Below are 15,267 nucleotides of genomic sequence, written 5' to 3'. Positions count from 1 at the left end.
AATACCTTCTTAGATCATCTCATAAACACTTCAATAAATAAAAAAAAGAAATATAAATAAGACATCTTACATTATAAAGTGTTTAATTTACGAACATGTGGAGTTTTTACTTCAGGGCAAACCTATATACAAATGTATCTTTGCATCATTAAAGTTTAAATACCATGTATTTGTCATACAATAATATAAACATTAAAGTTTTTACACATACATGTTAGAATAGGACGGACCGGGTGGTTTATTGAAACGTTTACCGTCAATAAATGAGAAAATGCACTTTTATTTCATTTGGTTTTTTTTCGGAATTATTTTTTCTTTACTTACCAATTAAATGAAACGAAAAGATAAAACTATTAGTGTGGCGATTTGGTGATCACCAGCGAAGGACATTTTAGCGCATTGATGGAACATTTTAGCGAAAAAAATCGGACGTTTAAGCGCCAAAGTATATCCTATTTGAGCGCCAGATTTTTAACCCATTTAAGCGAAATATTTTTTAACCCGTCCTAATAAATAATATATTATTAATAAAACAACTTTAATACACTCGAGACAGCACAATATTAAACATATCATGTCCAGTAAAGTCTAAAAGATCAAATCAAATGTTAAAAGTCCGTACTAGACTGTAATTTAGATCTAGATTGTGGTGGACATTCGCCAATACTACTACAGTTTTCGTATAAATCACTGTTCAACCAGGAAAGTTTTTGCTAAAATGGACTATTAAAAATACAGGTAAACGGATTAATCCTGCGCTAAAATGGGCTCTTATGTCGGCGCTTAAATGTCCCCTAGTAGACTAAAATTATTCGCTGAAATGTCCTCTGCCCTTGATCACATAAGGGTTTTCCAGTTTTTACTTGAAACCATTTCCATTAAACTAGTATAATAAACTCATTTTATATACTAGAATTAAAATTTTGTATGTCAAATACAAAAGAATAATCAGTGCGGCAATGGACATTTGAGCGCATTGACAGGACATTTGAGCGAAAAAAAAAGGACGTTTGAGCGCCAAAGTATAGGACATTTGAGCGCCTAAATTTTAGGACATTTGAGCGAAAATAAGAATAAGCGTAGGACATTTGAGCGAAAACAAGTCTTGGATAGAGAATTGTCTTATTGGCAATCATACCACATTTTCTTACGAATATAGTTCATTAAATGAGGAGTTTACCAACAAAAAGATTAAAACATATTTTAATTGTAAACAAAGCACTAAAAACAAAGCACTGTCATAAAACATAAAACTCGGCAACGGCATTATTTACAAGTCTGTTCGGGCTTGGAACTTATATCCCAGGCTTCTGACATAAAAATCCCTCGTAATTTCCTGCTGGCAGTATTTCGAATGCAAATCCCGGAGATTCTGTTCCTTCTCCTTTTCTGTTCGGCTCTGCGGTGCATCAATGTTCAAACTCCGAATTTTTATGTAAGTCACAGATTGCAATTTGATAATAGTGTCAAGGAAAATATAAATTGATGGATGACTGTGATAGAACTGCTCGTTATAATGGGCATGAAATGATTCGGGCCCATTGTTAGTACGTTTTAACGAGGATGGAACTTCGGCCCAGAGATGAGGGGGAAATAACGATTCATCTGTTATATAAGTATCAGTCAGGTAATCTGCAAATTCTATACAAGGCTTGTCGTTAGGTACAACGGCCATAAAATCTTCTACGAAACAGTCGGCTACTTCGTCTGGAGCTAAAAAGGCTATCCCAAAAATCCCTTTAAGCCATTTACTAATGTCTGAATCAAGCTCTTTGTATTGTTGACTAAGTCCAACTTTCTGGATTTTTCGCCACCAGGCTTGGCCTAAGTGAAACCTACAGCATTTGATCTCTATAGACGGGAAAAAATCCTTCATAACTTTCATTACCCGTTCTTCAAAATCGACGTGTACTGCTTTCGGTTGAAGTGTGTGACCTTGATCGGAACATAGCTTGACAATTGAGGAAAAGCAATTCACGTAAATTTCTTCAGACTTTCCAGGAAGTAAGCAGAATACAAGAGGGACATAATTTCCTTTGTTATAGCCATGAATAGTATATAACTGTTTAAAGAACTTTGGGCAATATTTGTAAGTACCATCCATAAAAATTTCCGGCACACTGCATAAACATTCAAGATTGGTTGGACACGTAAGAATAATTATACCAGTTTGTTCATCATTAAACTGCACAAAATTTTCAAATTTATTTGACTGAATATTAATCTTCTTTAATGAATGGTGTGTTTCCTCTCTAGATTTAGGAAGTGCAGGGTGAGATTTACGCCTCTTTCTATATATAGCCTTTGAAACGCTGCCAATGTCTTCAGACTTTAGATTTGCTTCATCCATGTTCTGTAACTCTGTACGGATAATTTTTGAAGGACGTTGAGCAATATCATCATCCGCTTTTCTTTTTGATCGTACCCGCAGCAAGTGACGTTCATTGTCACGATCACTGGTATCATGGTTATGAGTATTTTTCTGTTGAATTATAACGGTTCCGGTACAATCCGTCCTCAGTCTTGCTTTGCAACCTTTTGCCTGAAAAATATTGAAAGGACAAATACAATTGAAGTGTTTAAATGCTTTTTCATTTGCTATTGCAAGACATAAAAATAAGATGTAGTATGAAATGAAATGAAATGAAATTCATAACATGTTTAGAATGGGAACACCACAGACATTTATGTGTTTAGCTTCTAAACATTTTCCTAAACATGTTTAGGCTCTAAGCACAATTTTTACAGTGTATTGTATGAATATTGTAAAGTGCCTAGAAAATCAACCTAACAATGTTATATAGGTTACAGTACGACCTTCAACATGGAGCCTTGATACCTAACCCTATATGTGGTAGCTTATATTCAAATGTGTTAAAAAAATTAATCTAAAGGAGGTATAAGATAGACATATAATGATATAGATATAAATCAAAATTAAAAGAAGTTATGGAAGTTGAAGCGTAACAGACGAACAAGTAGTTTACATTAACATTAAATTTGTAAAAAAAGGTACTTACTGTACATCTCCAGGATATTTCTTCTCCTTTTAGTGTTTTGTCCACTCTATATCGGAAACTGTCACAAACAAGGCTTTTTTTTCCCTTATTAGTCTCGGTCAAAATAATATCCATTTTAACACGTACATGTATTATTAGTATTAAGATTTCAAGTGCCAAGGGACATTTCACTTAATAGATATATATATAAGAATTTTAGAACAAAGAAAATTTGCATAGCCAATGAATTATAGTAGAATTGATTGGTAAATAGAGATCAACTTAGGATTTCACTTACATAAACCAGCCAGAACCGGTCGAATTACTCGGGTGTGAAATAAAATAAAAAATATTTATAACTAAATCTTACTTTTTTTTCTTACTTTTAAAAAAAAATCTTAATTCGTGTAAAATTATCAGGGAAAATTTCGCTCAAATGTCCTGTCTGAAAACTCAGGTAAGGTTAATATCCCGGCGCTCAAATGTCCTATGAAGTCGGCGCTCAAATGACCCTATGTGCTTTTTTCTTTTTCGCTCAAATGTCCTATGCCCGTTTGTCCACTTAAATTTTTTTGGATACGAGCGTCACTGAAAATCAGTGACGCTCGTATCCAAAAAAATTTAAGTGGACAAACAAAGTATGAAGATTTATGAAGTTGAAGAGCACTGAGGACTGAAAATTAAGAAAGGTTTTGCCAAATACAACTAAAGTGATATATACATTGAGTTATAACTTATAATAACTGTGAATAACCTCAAAGTGTCGTTAACAAATAATTTATAACTCCGGAATGGTAAAAATGGAAAATGATAAAAACCAATAAAAATTTAATATTTGTTTTCCCGTCCCAATTACGCCTTACATATTAATAAATTTCAATAATAAGGTATTTGCAACTGAACATAAAATAAATATCAATCAATCCTCAGAATCAATCATACATATCATTTGGGGTGTCTAGTTTAAAAAAGATGTCCGACGACCTCGCCTTTCAACCAACATGGCCGCCATGGCTAAAAATATAACATAAAAGGGGGGGGGATCAAATGTATTTTTTGGCCCATTATATTCAGTGAAATCAAACAATCAGATCCATAGGTGGTACAATTAGGTAGAACGATGTGCACAAAACTTTCATACATACCAACTAAAATTCATCGTTTGTGATTGTAATATGTACATGTATATTGGGGTTGTGATAGTGATATTTTCGGCACCAATACGTTGATTTGTTCGACATGATAAATAACAAACATTTTTTATTCAATAACATATAGAAACAAGAAATTCGTCTTGAATTCATTGTTGTATTAAAACCCCACACCCCACATGTTTGATGGAAACCAATTTTTTTCACTCGTCAGAAACAATTTGTTTTCCAGAAATTCGAAACAGATATATTTTTGAAAATTACAATGTAAACAGATTGATTTTCATTTGAAAAGCGTGATAAGCCATTTTTTAGCATTGCATATCTTTTCAGTTTGTAACAAAAAGCAGACGTAAACTATATCATGTATATGACGCACCTGTTTCAGTCGTAATCAGTACACAAAAATAATGCACTTGTCCTGACTGTCAAAATTGATAACGTCCATTCAATTGTAATACGTAAACAATTAATTAAGAAGTGCAGTGAAAGCATTGTATTACGGAAACTGATGCACAGTAATATGTTATAGGCGTGTGAAATTTATGCACTTTGAAGGGCCAACCCTGAGGCCAACCTAATATCTTTCTAAACAAGTGCATTATTCTAAAACAATTCATCTATACTTTTGATGAAAAGAAAGTGAGAAAAGGAAAATGCTACGGAAGCGTATCAGCGCCACACATTTTTTTTTTATTTTTCTTCCTATCTTTGAGTTACAATGCAAACCTTTGCGAAATAACGCAAACCTTTGCCTTATAACGCAAACCTTTTCGTTTAACGCAAACATAGGAAGAAATATTAAAAAAAAGTGTGTGTGGCGCTAATACGCTTTCGTAAAATGCGAGCAATTGAATGTATATTTTTAATATATTGTTTTTTCTTTATTTTGTGGTAAAATATGGAGTGTCAACTGAATTAGCACACCTGGCCTGAAAGGCAAAATGAGTTTTTCTAATCACTTGGCGTCCGTCGTTCGTCGTCGTCCATCGCCCATTAACTTAAAAACAAAAATCTTCTCTGAAACTACTGGGACAAATTTAACTAAACTTGGCCACAATCGGCATTTGGGTATCTAGTTTACAAAATGTGTCCGACGACCCCGGCTGCCAACCAACATGGTCGCCATTGCTAAAAATAGAACATAGGGGGTAAATGTAGGTTTTGGCTTATATTCAGAAATCAAACAATTAGATTCATAGGTGGTACAATTAGGTAGAACGATGTGCATAAAACTTTCAGTTAACAACTAAATTTCATCATATGTGATTGTATGCAAATTGGGGTTGTGATGGTGATATTTTCGGCACCAACACGCTGATTTGTTCGACTTGATAAATAACAAACTTTTTTTTATTCAATAACACGTACATAGAAATAGAAACAAGAAACTCATTTAAAAACTCATTGCTGTATTTACTCCACTCCCAAATTTTTTAATGGAAAACATCTATTTTTTCACTTCTCGTTAGAACCAATATGCAATTTGTTTTCTAGAAATTCAAAACAGATATATTTTTGAAAAAAAGACGTCATTTACAATGTAAACAGATAGATTTTGATTTGAAATGCGTGATAAGAATTTTTATTTTTACATTGCATATCTTTACAGTTTGTAACAAAAAGCAGACGAAACTGTGTGTCGCACCTGTTTTAGTTGTACTCAGTACACGTGCACTTGTCCTGACTGTCAAAATTAATAACGTCCATTCGATTGTAATAGTACATAATTAATTAAGAAATGCAGTGGAATGCTATATGCACATCAGGAAAAGGTAATGTACATGACTTGTATTAAACGTGATTTGAATATGAATCTGGCTACATATAAGGCGGATCCACAAAAGCGGATTTTTAACATTATAGTTCAAAATATGATATTCTGTGGGCAGACATGTCAGTGACTGGTTTTACGAGGCGGGGTTCTAACTTGTAGGCCGTCATGTGTGGTGAGTCTAACTTGTAGGCCTTCATGTGTGGTGAGTTTACACACATGAAGGCCTACAAGTTAGAACCCCGCCTCGTAAAACCAAAGACTATAACTGGTACGGTATTTGCTGTTTTTATGCTAGTAAGCATGCGGTGTTAAGGAGTAAAAACAAAGACTGTTCGTCTCGGAGATGGAACAATGAGTCCGGGGTTAATGGACTGCGTGTTAACTTTACTTGGACTCATTTAAAACGTCTCCTTTTCTTAAAATGAGCTTGATCTCTATCATCATGTTTTAAAGCTCTTTGACCACATTCAATGATGAATATGTAAAATTTGATAAATTAAGATAACTATTGTTTTACTGCGCGCAGTTAGACTTAATTCCTAAACTCAACATATATATTATTTCAGATTGTAACTATTTCGTAAGTTTTATATTTGTATCAGTGAATATGCAGGAAATATTTTCGGTTGGAAGTTCATTTGCCATTTTTAAATCAATCAAATCATATTTTGTTTGTTAAGAAGGCAATCTAAAGGGTACAGCGTATATATATCTATCCTTGAAGTATTATGTTTCGTATTGTTACAAGATAAAATTGAGAATGGAAATGGGGAATGTGTCAAAGAGACAACAACCCAACCAAAGAGGTGCAAAAAACATCCCAAGGCCACCAATGGGTCTTCAACTCAGCAGGAAAATTCCTCACTCGGAGGCGAGCTTCAGCAGGTTTCGAAACAAAAATGTGTACTCGTTCAGTTAAGATCCTTCTTGAAAAAGTCCTTAGAACTGAGGGCAGGGGACTCTTAACAACTTGTTTGTTGTTATAAATTTTAATGCTGTTGATATTTTGTATGTTTAATATGTATGTATTTATGTTTATTGTGTTTATTGTATTAATATATGTTGGTCACAAACTGTAAAGTTTATATGACAATAAAATATTTGATTTGATTTATTAATAATGGACGTCACACTAAACTCCAAAACATATAAATAAATGAACTAAGACTAAAAAACATACAAGACTAGCAAAGGACACAGGCTCCCGACATTTGAGAGATCTCAACCCGTCGCCTATACCTTTTGTTTATACGCTTAGTCATTTTGCAGCATCAGATTGTAGAAATCATATAGTAGTGGATTCTCATCCGACATTGAACACTGACAACTTTCATAAATTAGCAAACATTAATTTGGTTCTTTTACACCACATGCAAAAAAAAACCCATTCCTACTAGGTTTTAATCAAATATCGAACAAAGCAGCCCAATTACAATTATAGACAGATAAAAATTGATTCATAATGACAGGCACTCTAGGATTAATTCTTTACCTATTCCAAGTAATTATTACACGTCTAATTCACATCTCTAAACATACCAAACTAATTCAGTGAAAATGAAGATAGAGCTACATTGTACTACAGATTTTTCTTTAAAGACCTCAGACTACCAAGACAGGTTAGATTGCCTGATATTTAAAAGGATATTCAACATTTTCTGTGCTTATGTATACATTTAACAGTAAATATGGTAGATGATTTATTTTAAAAATTATTTTTACAATACAAAATATTGGCGATTTTGATAGCGAATTGAGTATTTAGTAGGCCAATGAAAATGAGTCTTCCACGATTTTGGAAGTTTATCGTGAGGTAAAGGGATGTAACTCATTTTATTTACGAAGAAATCGTCAGTCAAAAGCATTCATAAACTTATTGATAGGTCGTCAACTCATTTGCATATCATTATAAATTCATAAATTCTAGTTCACTCACATGTGACCTCAAAGCGGGTTTCGTTAGATCTCCCACGCGACATATCAGAAAACGGGAGCGATGAGAGATCGGTTTTTAATTAGATAAAAAAAGTGTACTGTCATTAACGCTACCAACTTTAACTGCTCTATATGCGCGTTTTAATAAATAATTTTAGGGAACAACAAGGGGAGTTTAAAAGGGGGTACATTTCTTTCCGAAAAATATACTGATCACCAATTTGATGTTGTTGTTTTTTTATTTCAGAGTTTTGAAGTAACTCCCTTAAGTTTTGCTTGAGGCAAATCTCATTTTTATAGAAAATTCACAATCCAACACAACCTTTGCAGGGTTTAAAAAACAGACAGAACTAGAGAAGGAATCAGACCTTTGCAGGATGAAAATATTGTAAATAATGATTAAAATCACAGCCAATGAAACGGTGAAAGAAGGAGAAATACGACTTCGAATCAACACATACCGAGACAAAATGCCAATGTCCATTGCTGACTATGCGGTATGGGCTTTACTCAGGGTTGAAGGCCGTACGGTGACCTTTAATTGTTAATTTCTGTGTCATTTGGTCTCTTGTGGAGAGTTGTCTCATCGGCAATAATATCACACTTTTTTTGTATAATTTTGGTGGTTTGACAATGCTCCGTGTTGAAGGCGGTATTTTGACCTTGTATAATAATAATTATTTTTTTTTACCAAATGACTTGGATGGAGAATTGTCTCAATTGCAGTCATACCACATCTTCTTATTTCTGTTTAATTCTGACTTACTTCCATGACAATGGACAGCTGTTACAGAAAAGAAATTATTTTTATCAACTGATTCAACAGACGACATCTTGAAGCCCTTCCTAGAAGATTTTAAATAATGTAATATCTTCATTGCCAGAATTACATTCGTATCGGAGAAACAGTAACAAGTAAAATACAAACATGCACAAGCATGCAAAAAAATTTGAACATTTAACTAAATACACAATTGTAAGATGATATACTGTATTTCAGTAGTATGAGTTTCGTAAACCTATCTGACACCCTTTGATACATTGTATGCAGACGGTTTACATGACCATGTCAGGAGTATGCAAGAAAATCAATATATATGTTTTCGTACTTTTTGGATGTTTGTGTACCAAAAGTATACTTACTTTAGTGGCTAAGGAATGATTAATCTGTGAAAATTTTGAAAACAATATGTCCATATTTTAATTAATTTATTTATTAGTGAAAATTTTAATGCACACTTATACCCAATAGGGGGTTAAAGGCATATAAACGATACAATACAAATGTATACACATTGAAAGTTTATAACATATTTAAAATCATATATAGAGTAGTAAAATAGTGATAATATTCATGCAGGAGTTATGTCCACTCATATGATGCCCTAATGTCATGTGCAACTTGTTACATGTAGGTTATGTATCTGTTCTGGTGGCTTTTTCAATGACATAAGGTTTTTTGCTTAAACTTTATGCCGAAAGACATTTTTGTTTGTTTTGTGAAACAAATAAGCTTGATAGTTGTATTTTTCCCTATTTGATAATACCATGTTGTAAAAGTTGTAGTTGACGTAGAAAGGGCGATAAGTCTGTTGAAATTTAAATGTACAATTGCTATTTTTCTCGGGGTGAATAAACACCTGATAAATTTCGTTCTTCCAAGACGTAAAGATCTATTTGACTAAATAGCGAATTTCCTATTAAGGTTTTACAATGATTTAAACAAAATAAAATAGAATCGACGAGTTCATGAAGTGTTTAAATTTCATGAGGCAAATTGCATCCTATGTTTCTAATAACCAGATATTAATGATTTGACTTTCTATATAAGACAAAATAAAATAAATATACCGTCCAGAAGAAGAAACATTCCCGGTGTACTGTTGCATGCTTTTTGAGCCATACTGAGAACAAAAACTGTTCCAATGTTTTGTTAACTGCAAATTTTTATTATATCTGACAATATCAATGATAATAAACGTGTCGTACCAATGTCGTTGATAAATAAGAAGATGTTGCATGAGTGCATATGAAGCAGCTCTCCATTCAAGTCACAATTTATAAAAAAAAGTTAACAATAATAGGTCATAGTACGGCTTTCAACACGGAACCTTGGCTTACACCAAGCATTTTTTGGTAGTCCAGGAATGATAAGTATTGGATCTTCAGTCTTTGTTTACACGTTGATTGGAAAGCAAAGTCCTTGTTTAGAAGTTGAGCAACCCTGTGTAACATCACACGGTCTACCAGGTTTCACAGCAATACACTTCAGCCACAGACTGTTTTGCTCCTTGATTGATGAAGATATCCGTAATAAAAGTTTTGAATCGCAAGCTTCTTTAATATTTTGGATACGCCTGTCTGATTCTTTTTTCAGCACCTGGTTTTGATCGTATAAATCCTTGTTTTTAGAATTTATTTGTTGTATTTTATTGAAACATTTGGCGGAACACTCTGAAAATGGAAAAGGGTAACATATAAATATTATCCTTTTAGAAAATATACGTCATATGAGTATAAGGCAATGCACGAAACGAACTGATTTAAAGCGATTTCATTGCAAATCAAGTTTTTCACATAGTGTCCTCCCTGTGCCTTTTATGCAGTATTGGTTTTGCTTCTTTTTTAATATGCCACAAGGGATCTGCAATGTTTTCTATCTCTATCCTTTGGAGTTTTTTTGTTAATAGTTTTCTCTTGGTAATACTACTTTTATATCTTTATTTTCATAATAATTTAAGTATCACTTATATATTTATATATATGTCTAAATAGCAGTTAATAAAGGTTTTTGAATCACCAAACATTTATTATAAGCTTTTGTATGAAAACAAATAAGATATGGTATGACTACCAAATAGGCAACTCTCAACCAAATGATGAAGAATTGGACAACTGCATGTATAATAGGCCTTGATCATTGAGCAAAACCCATTGAGATATAAAATAACCCGAAATGAAAAATGTAAAACAAATTCAAACGAGAAATCAACGACTTGATTTTTGTACAAACGAATTCCAATTAAACGAAAAACTTATACTTATATATTTGATAAACAGCAACAAACGAACATTACCCCTGTGGGGTTCGTGTTGTTTATTCTTTAGTTTTCTATGTTGTGTCGTGTGTGCTGTTGTTTGTTTGTCTTTTTCATTTTTAGCCATGGCGTTGTCAGTTTGTTTTAGATTTATGAGTTTGACTGTCCCTTTGGTATCTTTCGTCCCTCTTTTACTAAATTCTTGACTTTGGACAGACAAAATTGTTGTTTTAGTTGAAAAAATAGTTTGTTGATAAGTGTGAATTGTTGATATTAGATAAATACACATCAATTTCAAATTTTCACCTTGTTTCTTGAATATATTAACGTATAACTTCTTTCAAGTTATACTTTTGATTAAATTCCCAGTTTGGAGCAGTTTTTCTGTTCGCCAATTCGTCCTTGGAATGTCTGTCCGTTATGTTTTGCGTGTTGCGTTTTCATTGCTATATCCCTATAAGCATCGTTGTAGAATTTGCTGTTTTATTTAAAAGTTTGTTCGGTTGTAACCTTTCTGTCATATACTTAAGATCTCCTTTTTTTTCATACGTTTGAGTACTTTATTATAAATTTTACCTTTATTTATTAAAATTCTAACATATAAAATAAAATATAATCATTTACCGTTTTTCCAATATGCAGTTTCATCATAATATATTGAAGGAGCTGTTATCCTTTTCCAACTGCTGTTGGCCATACTTGGAACCACTATGGCAAATAAAAGTCCCAATAAATAAATCATTCTGTAAGAAAAAATATTTGAAACTTTTTAACAAAATAGTCAGCCGATTTACATAATATACAGTAGCATGATTTGAAAAAAATGCAGACGTATTCGAAATTTTTAAAATTACCATTCTTCGGACCACTAGCTGCATTCTCGCATGGTTTTTATACTCATGGATATATTTTGAAATAGTTTCAAGCGATTGTATACTTATTGTCTTAAGCCAAATGTGTATGAAATTCAAATGTTGTAATATTAAAGATGTAAATCCAACTAGAAATAAATAATAAAAAAGTGACTGCACCATTGAAATAAAAAAAGTTGCCATATTCACGTATAAGTATTTGAATGTTGTTTGGATAAAGTCCAGTAGCAATATTACATGCATATCCAGGACGAGAAAAAGATCACAATACTACCATTGTGTGGGTTCTGTAATTTGGGAGAAAAGATAAAAAAAATTAGACTATCAATGGAAAAAGAAGTTATGTTTGGAAGTTGTGGAAATCTTGTCATACATCTTAAATATTAGTTGCTATTCGGGAATTGATATGACTGCAAATGAGACAACTATCCACCAAAGACACAACTATCCACCAAAGACAAAGTTCAAATGAAGTGGATGTAAGCAATAACAGTATAGAAAACCGAAGGTCTTCAACAATGTGAAAATCCATACCGTGGTCGGCTATCAAATGCCAGGATAGGAAATAATTCAAGGAGGACTTGACTAACAGATTACGAAAAACAACTAAGACAGACATGAAACAACTTGAAGGACAACCACTTAACTAAAGGCTGAACTCGTCGTCACCGTGGACGATTTTATAATTATGTACAAAGTCCTGTAGTTGATAAGTCATTTAATTGTGTTAAAGATGCATATTTTTAAGTAAACATACAAGGCAATTGTTTTTTTTTTGCATTTAGGAATTATACCTCAATGTGTACCTTTTAAACACGTAACTTTCGAATAATTTCAAAGTATTATATTGGCATTATACCTTGATTTAGCTTTATGCATTTTGACGTTTTAGACCTTCTAGGAAAAGAAAACGGTGCAAATGTCTGACCGAAGTTCGCACTGATTATAATTTGACATGAAAAATAACCAATCAATCAAATATTTGTTTCCGCGGTTAAGACAACCTTCGAAAATTCGTACACATCGTCTGAACTCAAAATGACACAAAACATGTATCACAAACAATATAATTGTAGCTAAAAATATTACCTGTTTTTGTTGACTTTTCCAGGTCACTTATTGTAGTAATAATGTGTAGTAGAAATAAGTCCTTATATATGTAGATAGAGATACCAATTCACGTTGGTGTCATATAAAAATTATAAATATAATCATGTACATCATACAAATGTAAACCAATGAAAAACAATGCCTTATGGGAAGTTCAATCCTTGTAACATGTGAATAGTTGTAACATAGAGAAAGGAATTTAATTCATTTAGAACATGTCAATAAAAAGAGACAGAGGAACATAACATCATGTGGTCAACATGTTGACTGCGTCTTCAAATTCAATATCATGTACATTAAAAACTAAAATTTATTTGTAAGACATTTAGAAACAGAACGAAATGAGAGGTTTGCCGATCATTTCGCCAGTTTCGTAACTAGTACTTAGTCTAATTCATTTAATGTTTCCGACAATTTACAAATTAATATCATGGTTTCATTTTGTATTAAGGTCATATATTTGTCTTTGATTTTTCAAAGAAATCGGCAAAGTTTAGAAGCTGACCGCGACGGGTACTCCACAATGTTCTTTACAAAAATAAAATATTCACATTGTCGTTTGTTCAATATGGAAGCGGAGTAACAAGATACTTTATTTGCAAAAATGCAAATAAAGCGAAAACAATATTTGTGCACCTGTTTTTTGTTTTTGTACAATAGTTAGTTGATTGCGGGATAAATGAATCTACGATATTATATATAAAATAGAGAATGGAAATGGGGAATGTGCCAAAGAGACAAAAACCCGACCATAGAAAAAAAACAACAGCAGAAGGTCACCAACAGGTCTTCAATCCCGCACCATTATACAATATAAAGGCAACAGTAGTATATCGCTGTTCGAAATTCAAAAATCGATTGAGAAAAAAAACCAAATCCCGGTTGCAAACTAAAACTGAGGGAAACACATCAAATATAAAAGGAGAACTACGACACAACAGAAACACAACACTACAATGTAATACACACAGAAACGAACTATAATATAACAATTGCCATTTTCCTGGCTTTGTACAGGACAATTTGATAATAGTTATAATGATACCTTCATTGTACATGTACACGTATATTATCTTTACTCATAAATCAACAAGAAAATATAAACAATCACTTTAATAAACAAGTAAAGATGGAAAAATAACAAGATGCGCCGTTAAATATAACTACTTCGTTCTATATTGTCATGTTCTCTTCGGTTATCAAATCATATAAATTTAGTATTATAACAGTAAAAAAGGGAATACTATGATAATGTAAATCGAAATTGCCTGCAAGATAAACTGCAATATTTATGACTTATATGTAAACAGAGTATTTGTAGCAGCTACCCACCATAGTTCTAAAATGAACATTGTTCAAAATAGTAATCGATTCTTCTCAAATGGAGAAACCATAAGGTCATTTATATCAGGAATAAATCATAGCATATATGTATAATCACATTTATATGAATAACGATTTCGGCTTTTTCAAATATTTTAATTCTAAGAAATACAATGTGCATTTCCAGTGTTCCCTTCCTTCTTAATAGAATTCGTACTTATTTAGCTGAACGCATAATACGGGGCGCCGAATGGGACTCTTGTGGTTTTGTACAAAATTCAATTCTGTCATAACAAAATCATGTCTTACAAAACTATGTGCTACAGACTTGTTTTGTGAGAACTTCAATTTTGTGATGACAAAATTCATTTGTGTAGACAAAATTCATTTTTGTAGACAAAATTCATATTTGTCATGCATGACAAAAGTCAATTTTGTCTAAAAGGTATGCAAATATAAACATATTTGCATATATATTTGCATACAAAATTGACTTTTGTTACCTGATATGGAAATTAAATCACAAAAGTCAATTGTGTGAGGTAAGATTCAATTTTGTGAGACAAAATTGACTATTGTGAGACAAAATTGACTTTTGTGAGACAATAGTCAATTTTGTGAGACAAAATTCAATTTTGTGAGACAAAATATTTTGTCAATTTTGTTGAGACAATAGTCAATTTTGTTAATTTTGTTGAGACAAAAGTCAATTCTGTCAATTTTGTTGAGACAAAAATCAATTTTGTTGAGACAAAAGTCAATTTTGTTAATTTTGTTGAGACAAAAGTCAATTTTGTTAATTTTGTTGAGACAAAAGTCAATTTTGTCACTTTTGTTGAGACAAAAGTCAATTTTGTCAATTTTGTTGAGACAAAAGTCAATTTTGTCAATTTTGTTGAGACAAAAGTAAATTTTGTCAATTTTGTTGAGACAAAAGTCAATTTTGTCAATTTTGTTGAGACAAAATTCAATTTTGTCAATTTTGTTGAGACAAAAGTCAATTTTGTCAATTTTGTTGAGACAAAATTCATTTTTGTCAATTTTGTGTAACAAAAGTCGATT

General features: G+C 32.2%; 2 long non-coding RNA genes across 2 annotated transcripts; both read right to left on the bottom strand.

The window, feature by feature from the left end:
* Nucleotides 1–1,056: 1,056 nt before the first annotated feature.
* LOC143072200 (uncharacterized) lies at nt 1,057–3,554 on the bottom strand. Its single transcript, XR_012977071.1, has 2 exons — nt 3,021–3,554; nt 1,057–2,542 (listed from the first exon to the last, which is right to left on the bottom strand). It is a non-coding gene; the product is annotated as an uncharacterized LOC143072200 (long non-coding RNA).
* Nucleotides 3,555–9,056: 5,502 nt separating this feature from the next.
* Nucleotides 9,057–13,024, bottom strand: LOC143070616 (uncharacterized). The gene is made up of 3 exons (XR_012976600.1): nt 12,862–13,024; nt 11,525–11,643; nt 9,057–10,316 (listed from the first exon to the last, which is right to left on the bottom strand). It is a non-coding gene; the product is annotated as an uncharacterized LOC143070616 (long non-coding RNA).
* Nucleotides 13,025–15,267: the final 2,243 nt, after the last annotated feature.

This window comes from Mytilus galloprovincialis, chromosome 4 (assembly GCF_965363235.1).
Source record: "Mytilus galloprovincialis chromosome 4, xbMytGall1.hap1.1, whole genome shotgun sequence".
Classification (NCBI taxonomy): domain Eukaryota; kingdom Metazoa; phylum Mollusca; class Bivalvia; order Mytilida; family Mytilidae; genus Mytilus; species Mytilus galloprovincialis.
Note: the sequence above shows the minus strand (reverse complement) of the source record. Positions and strands in the feature narration are given on the sequence as shown.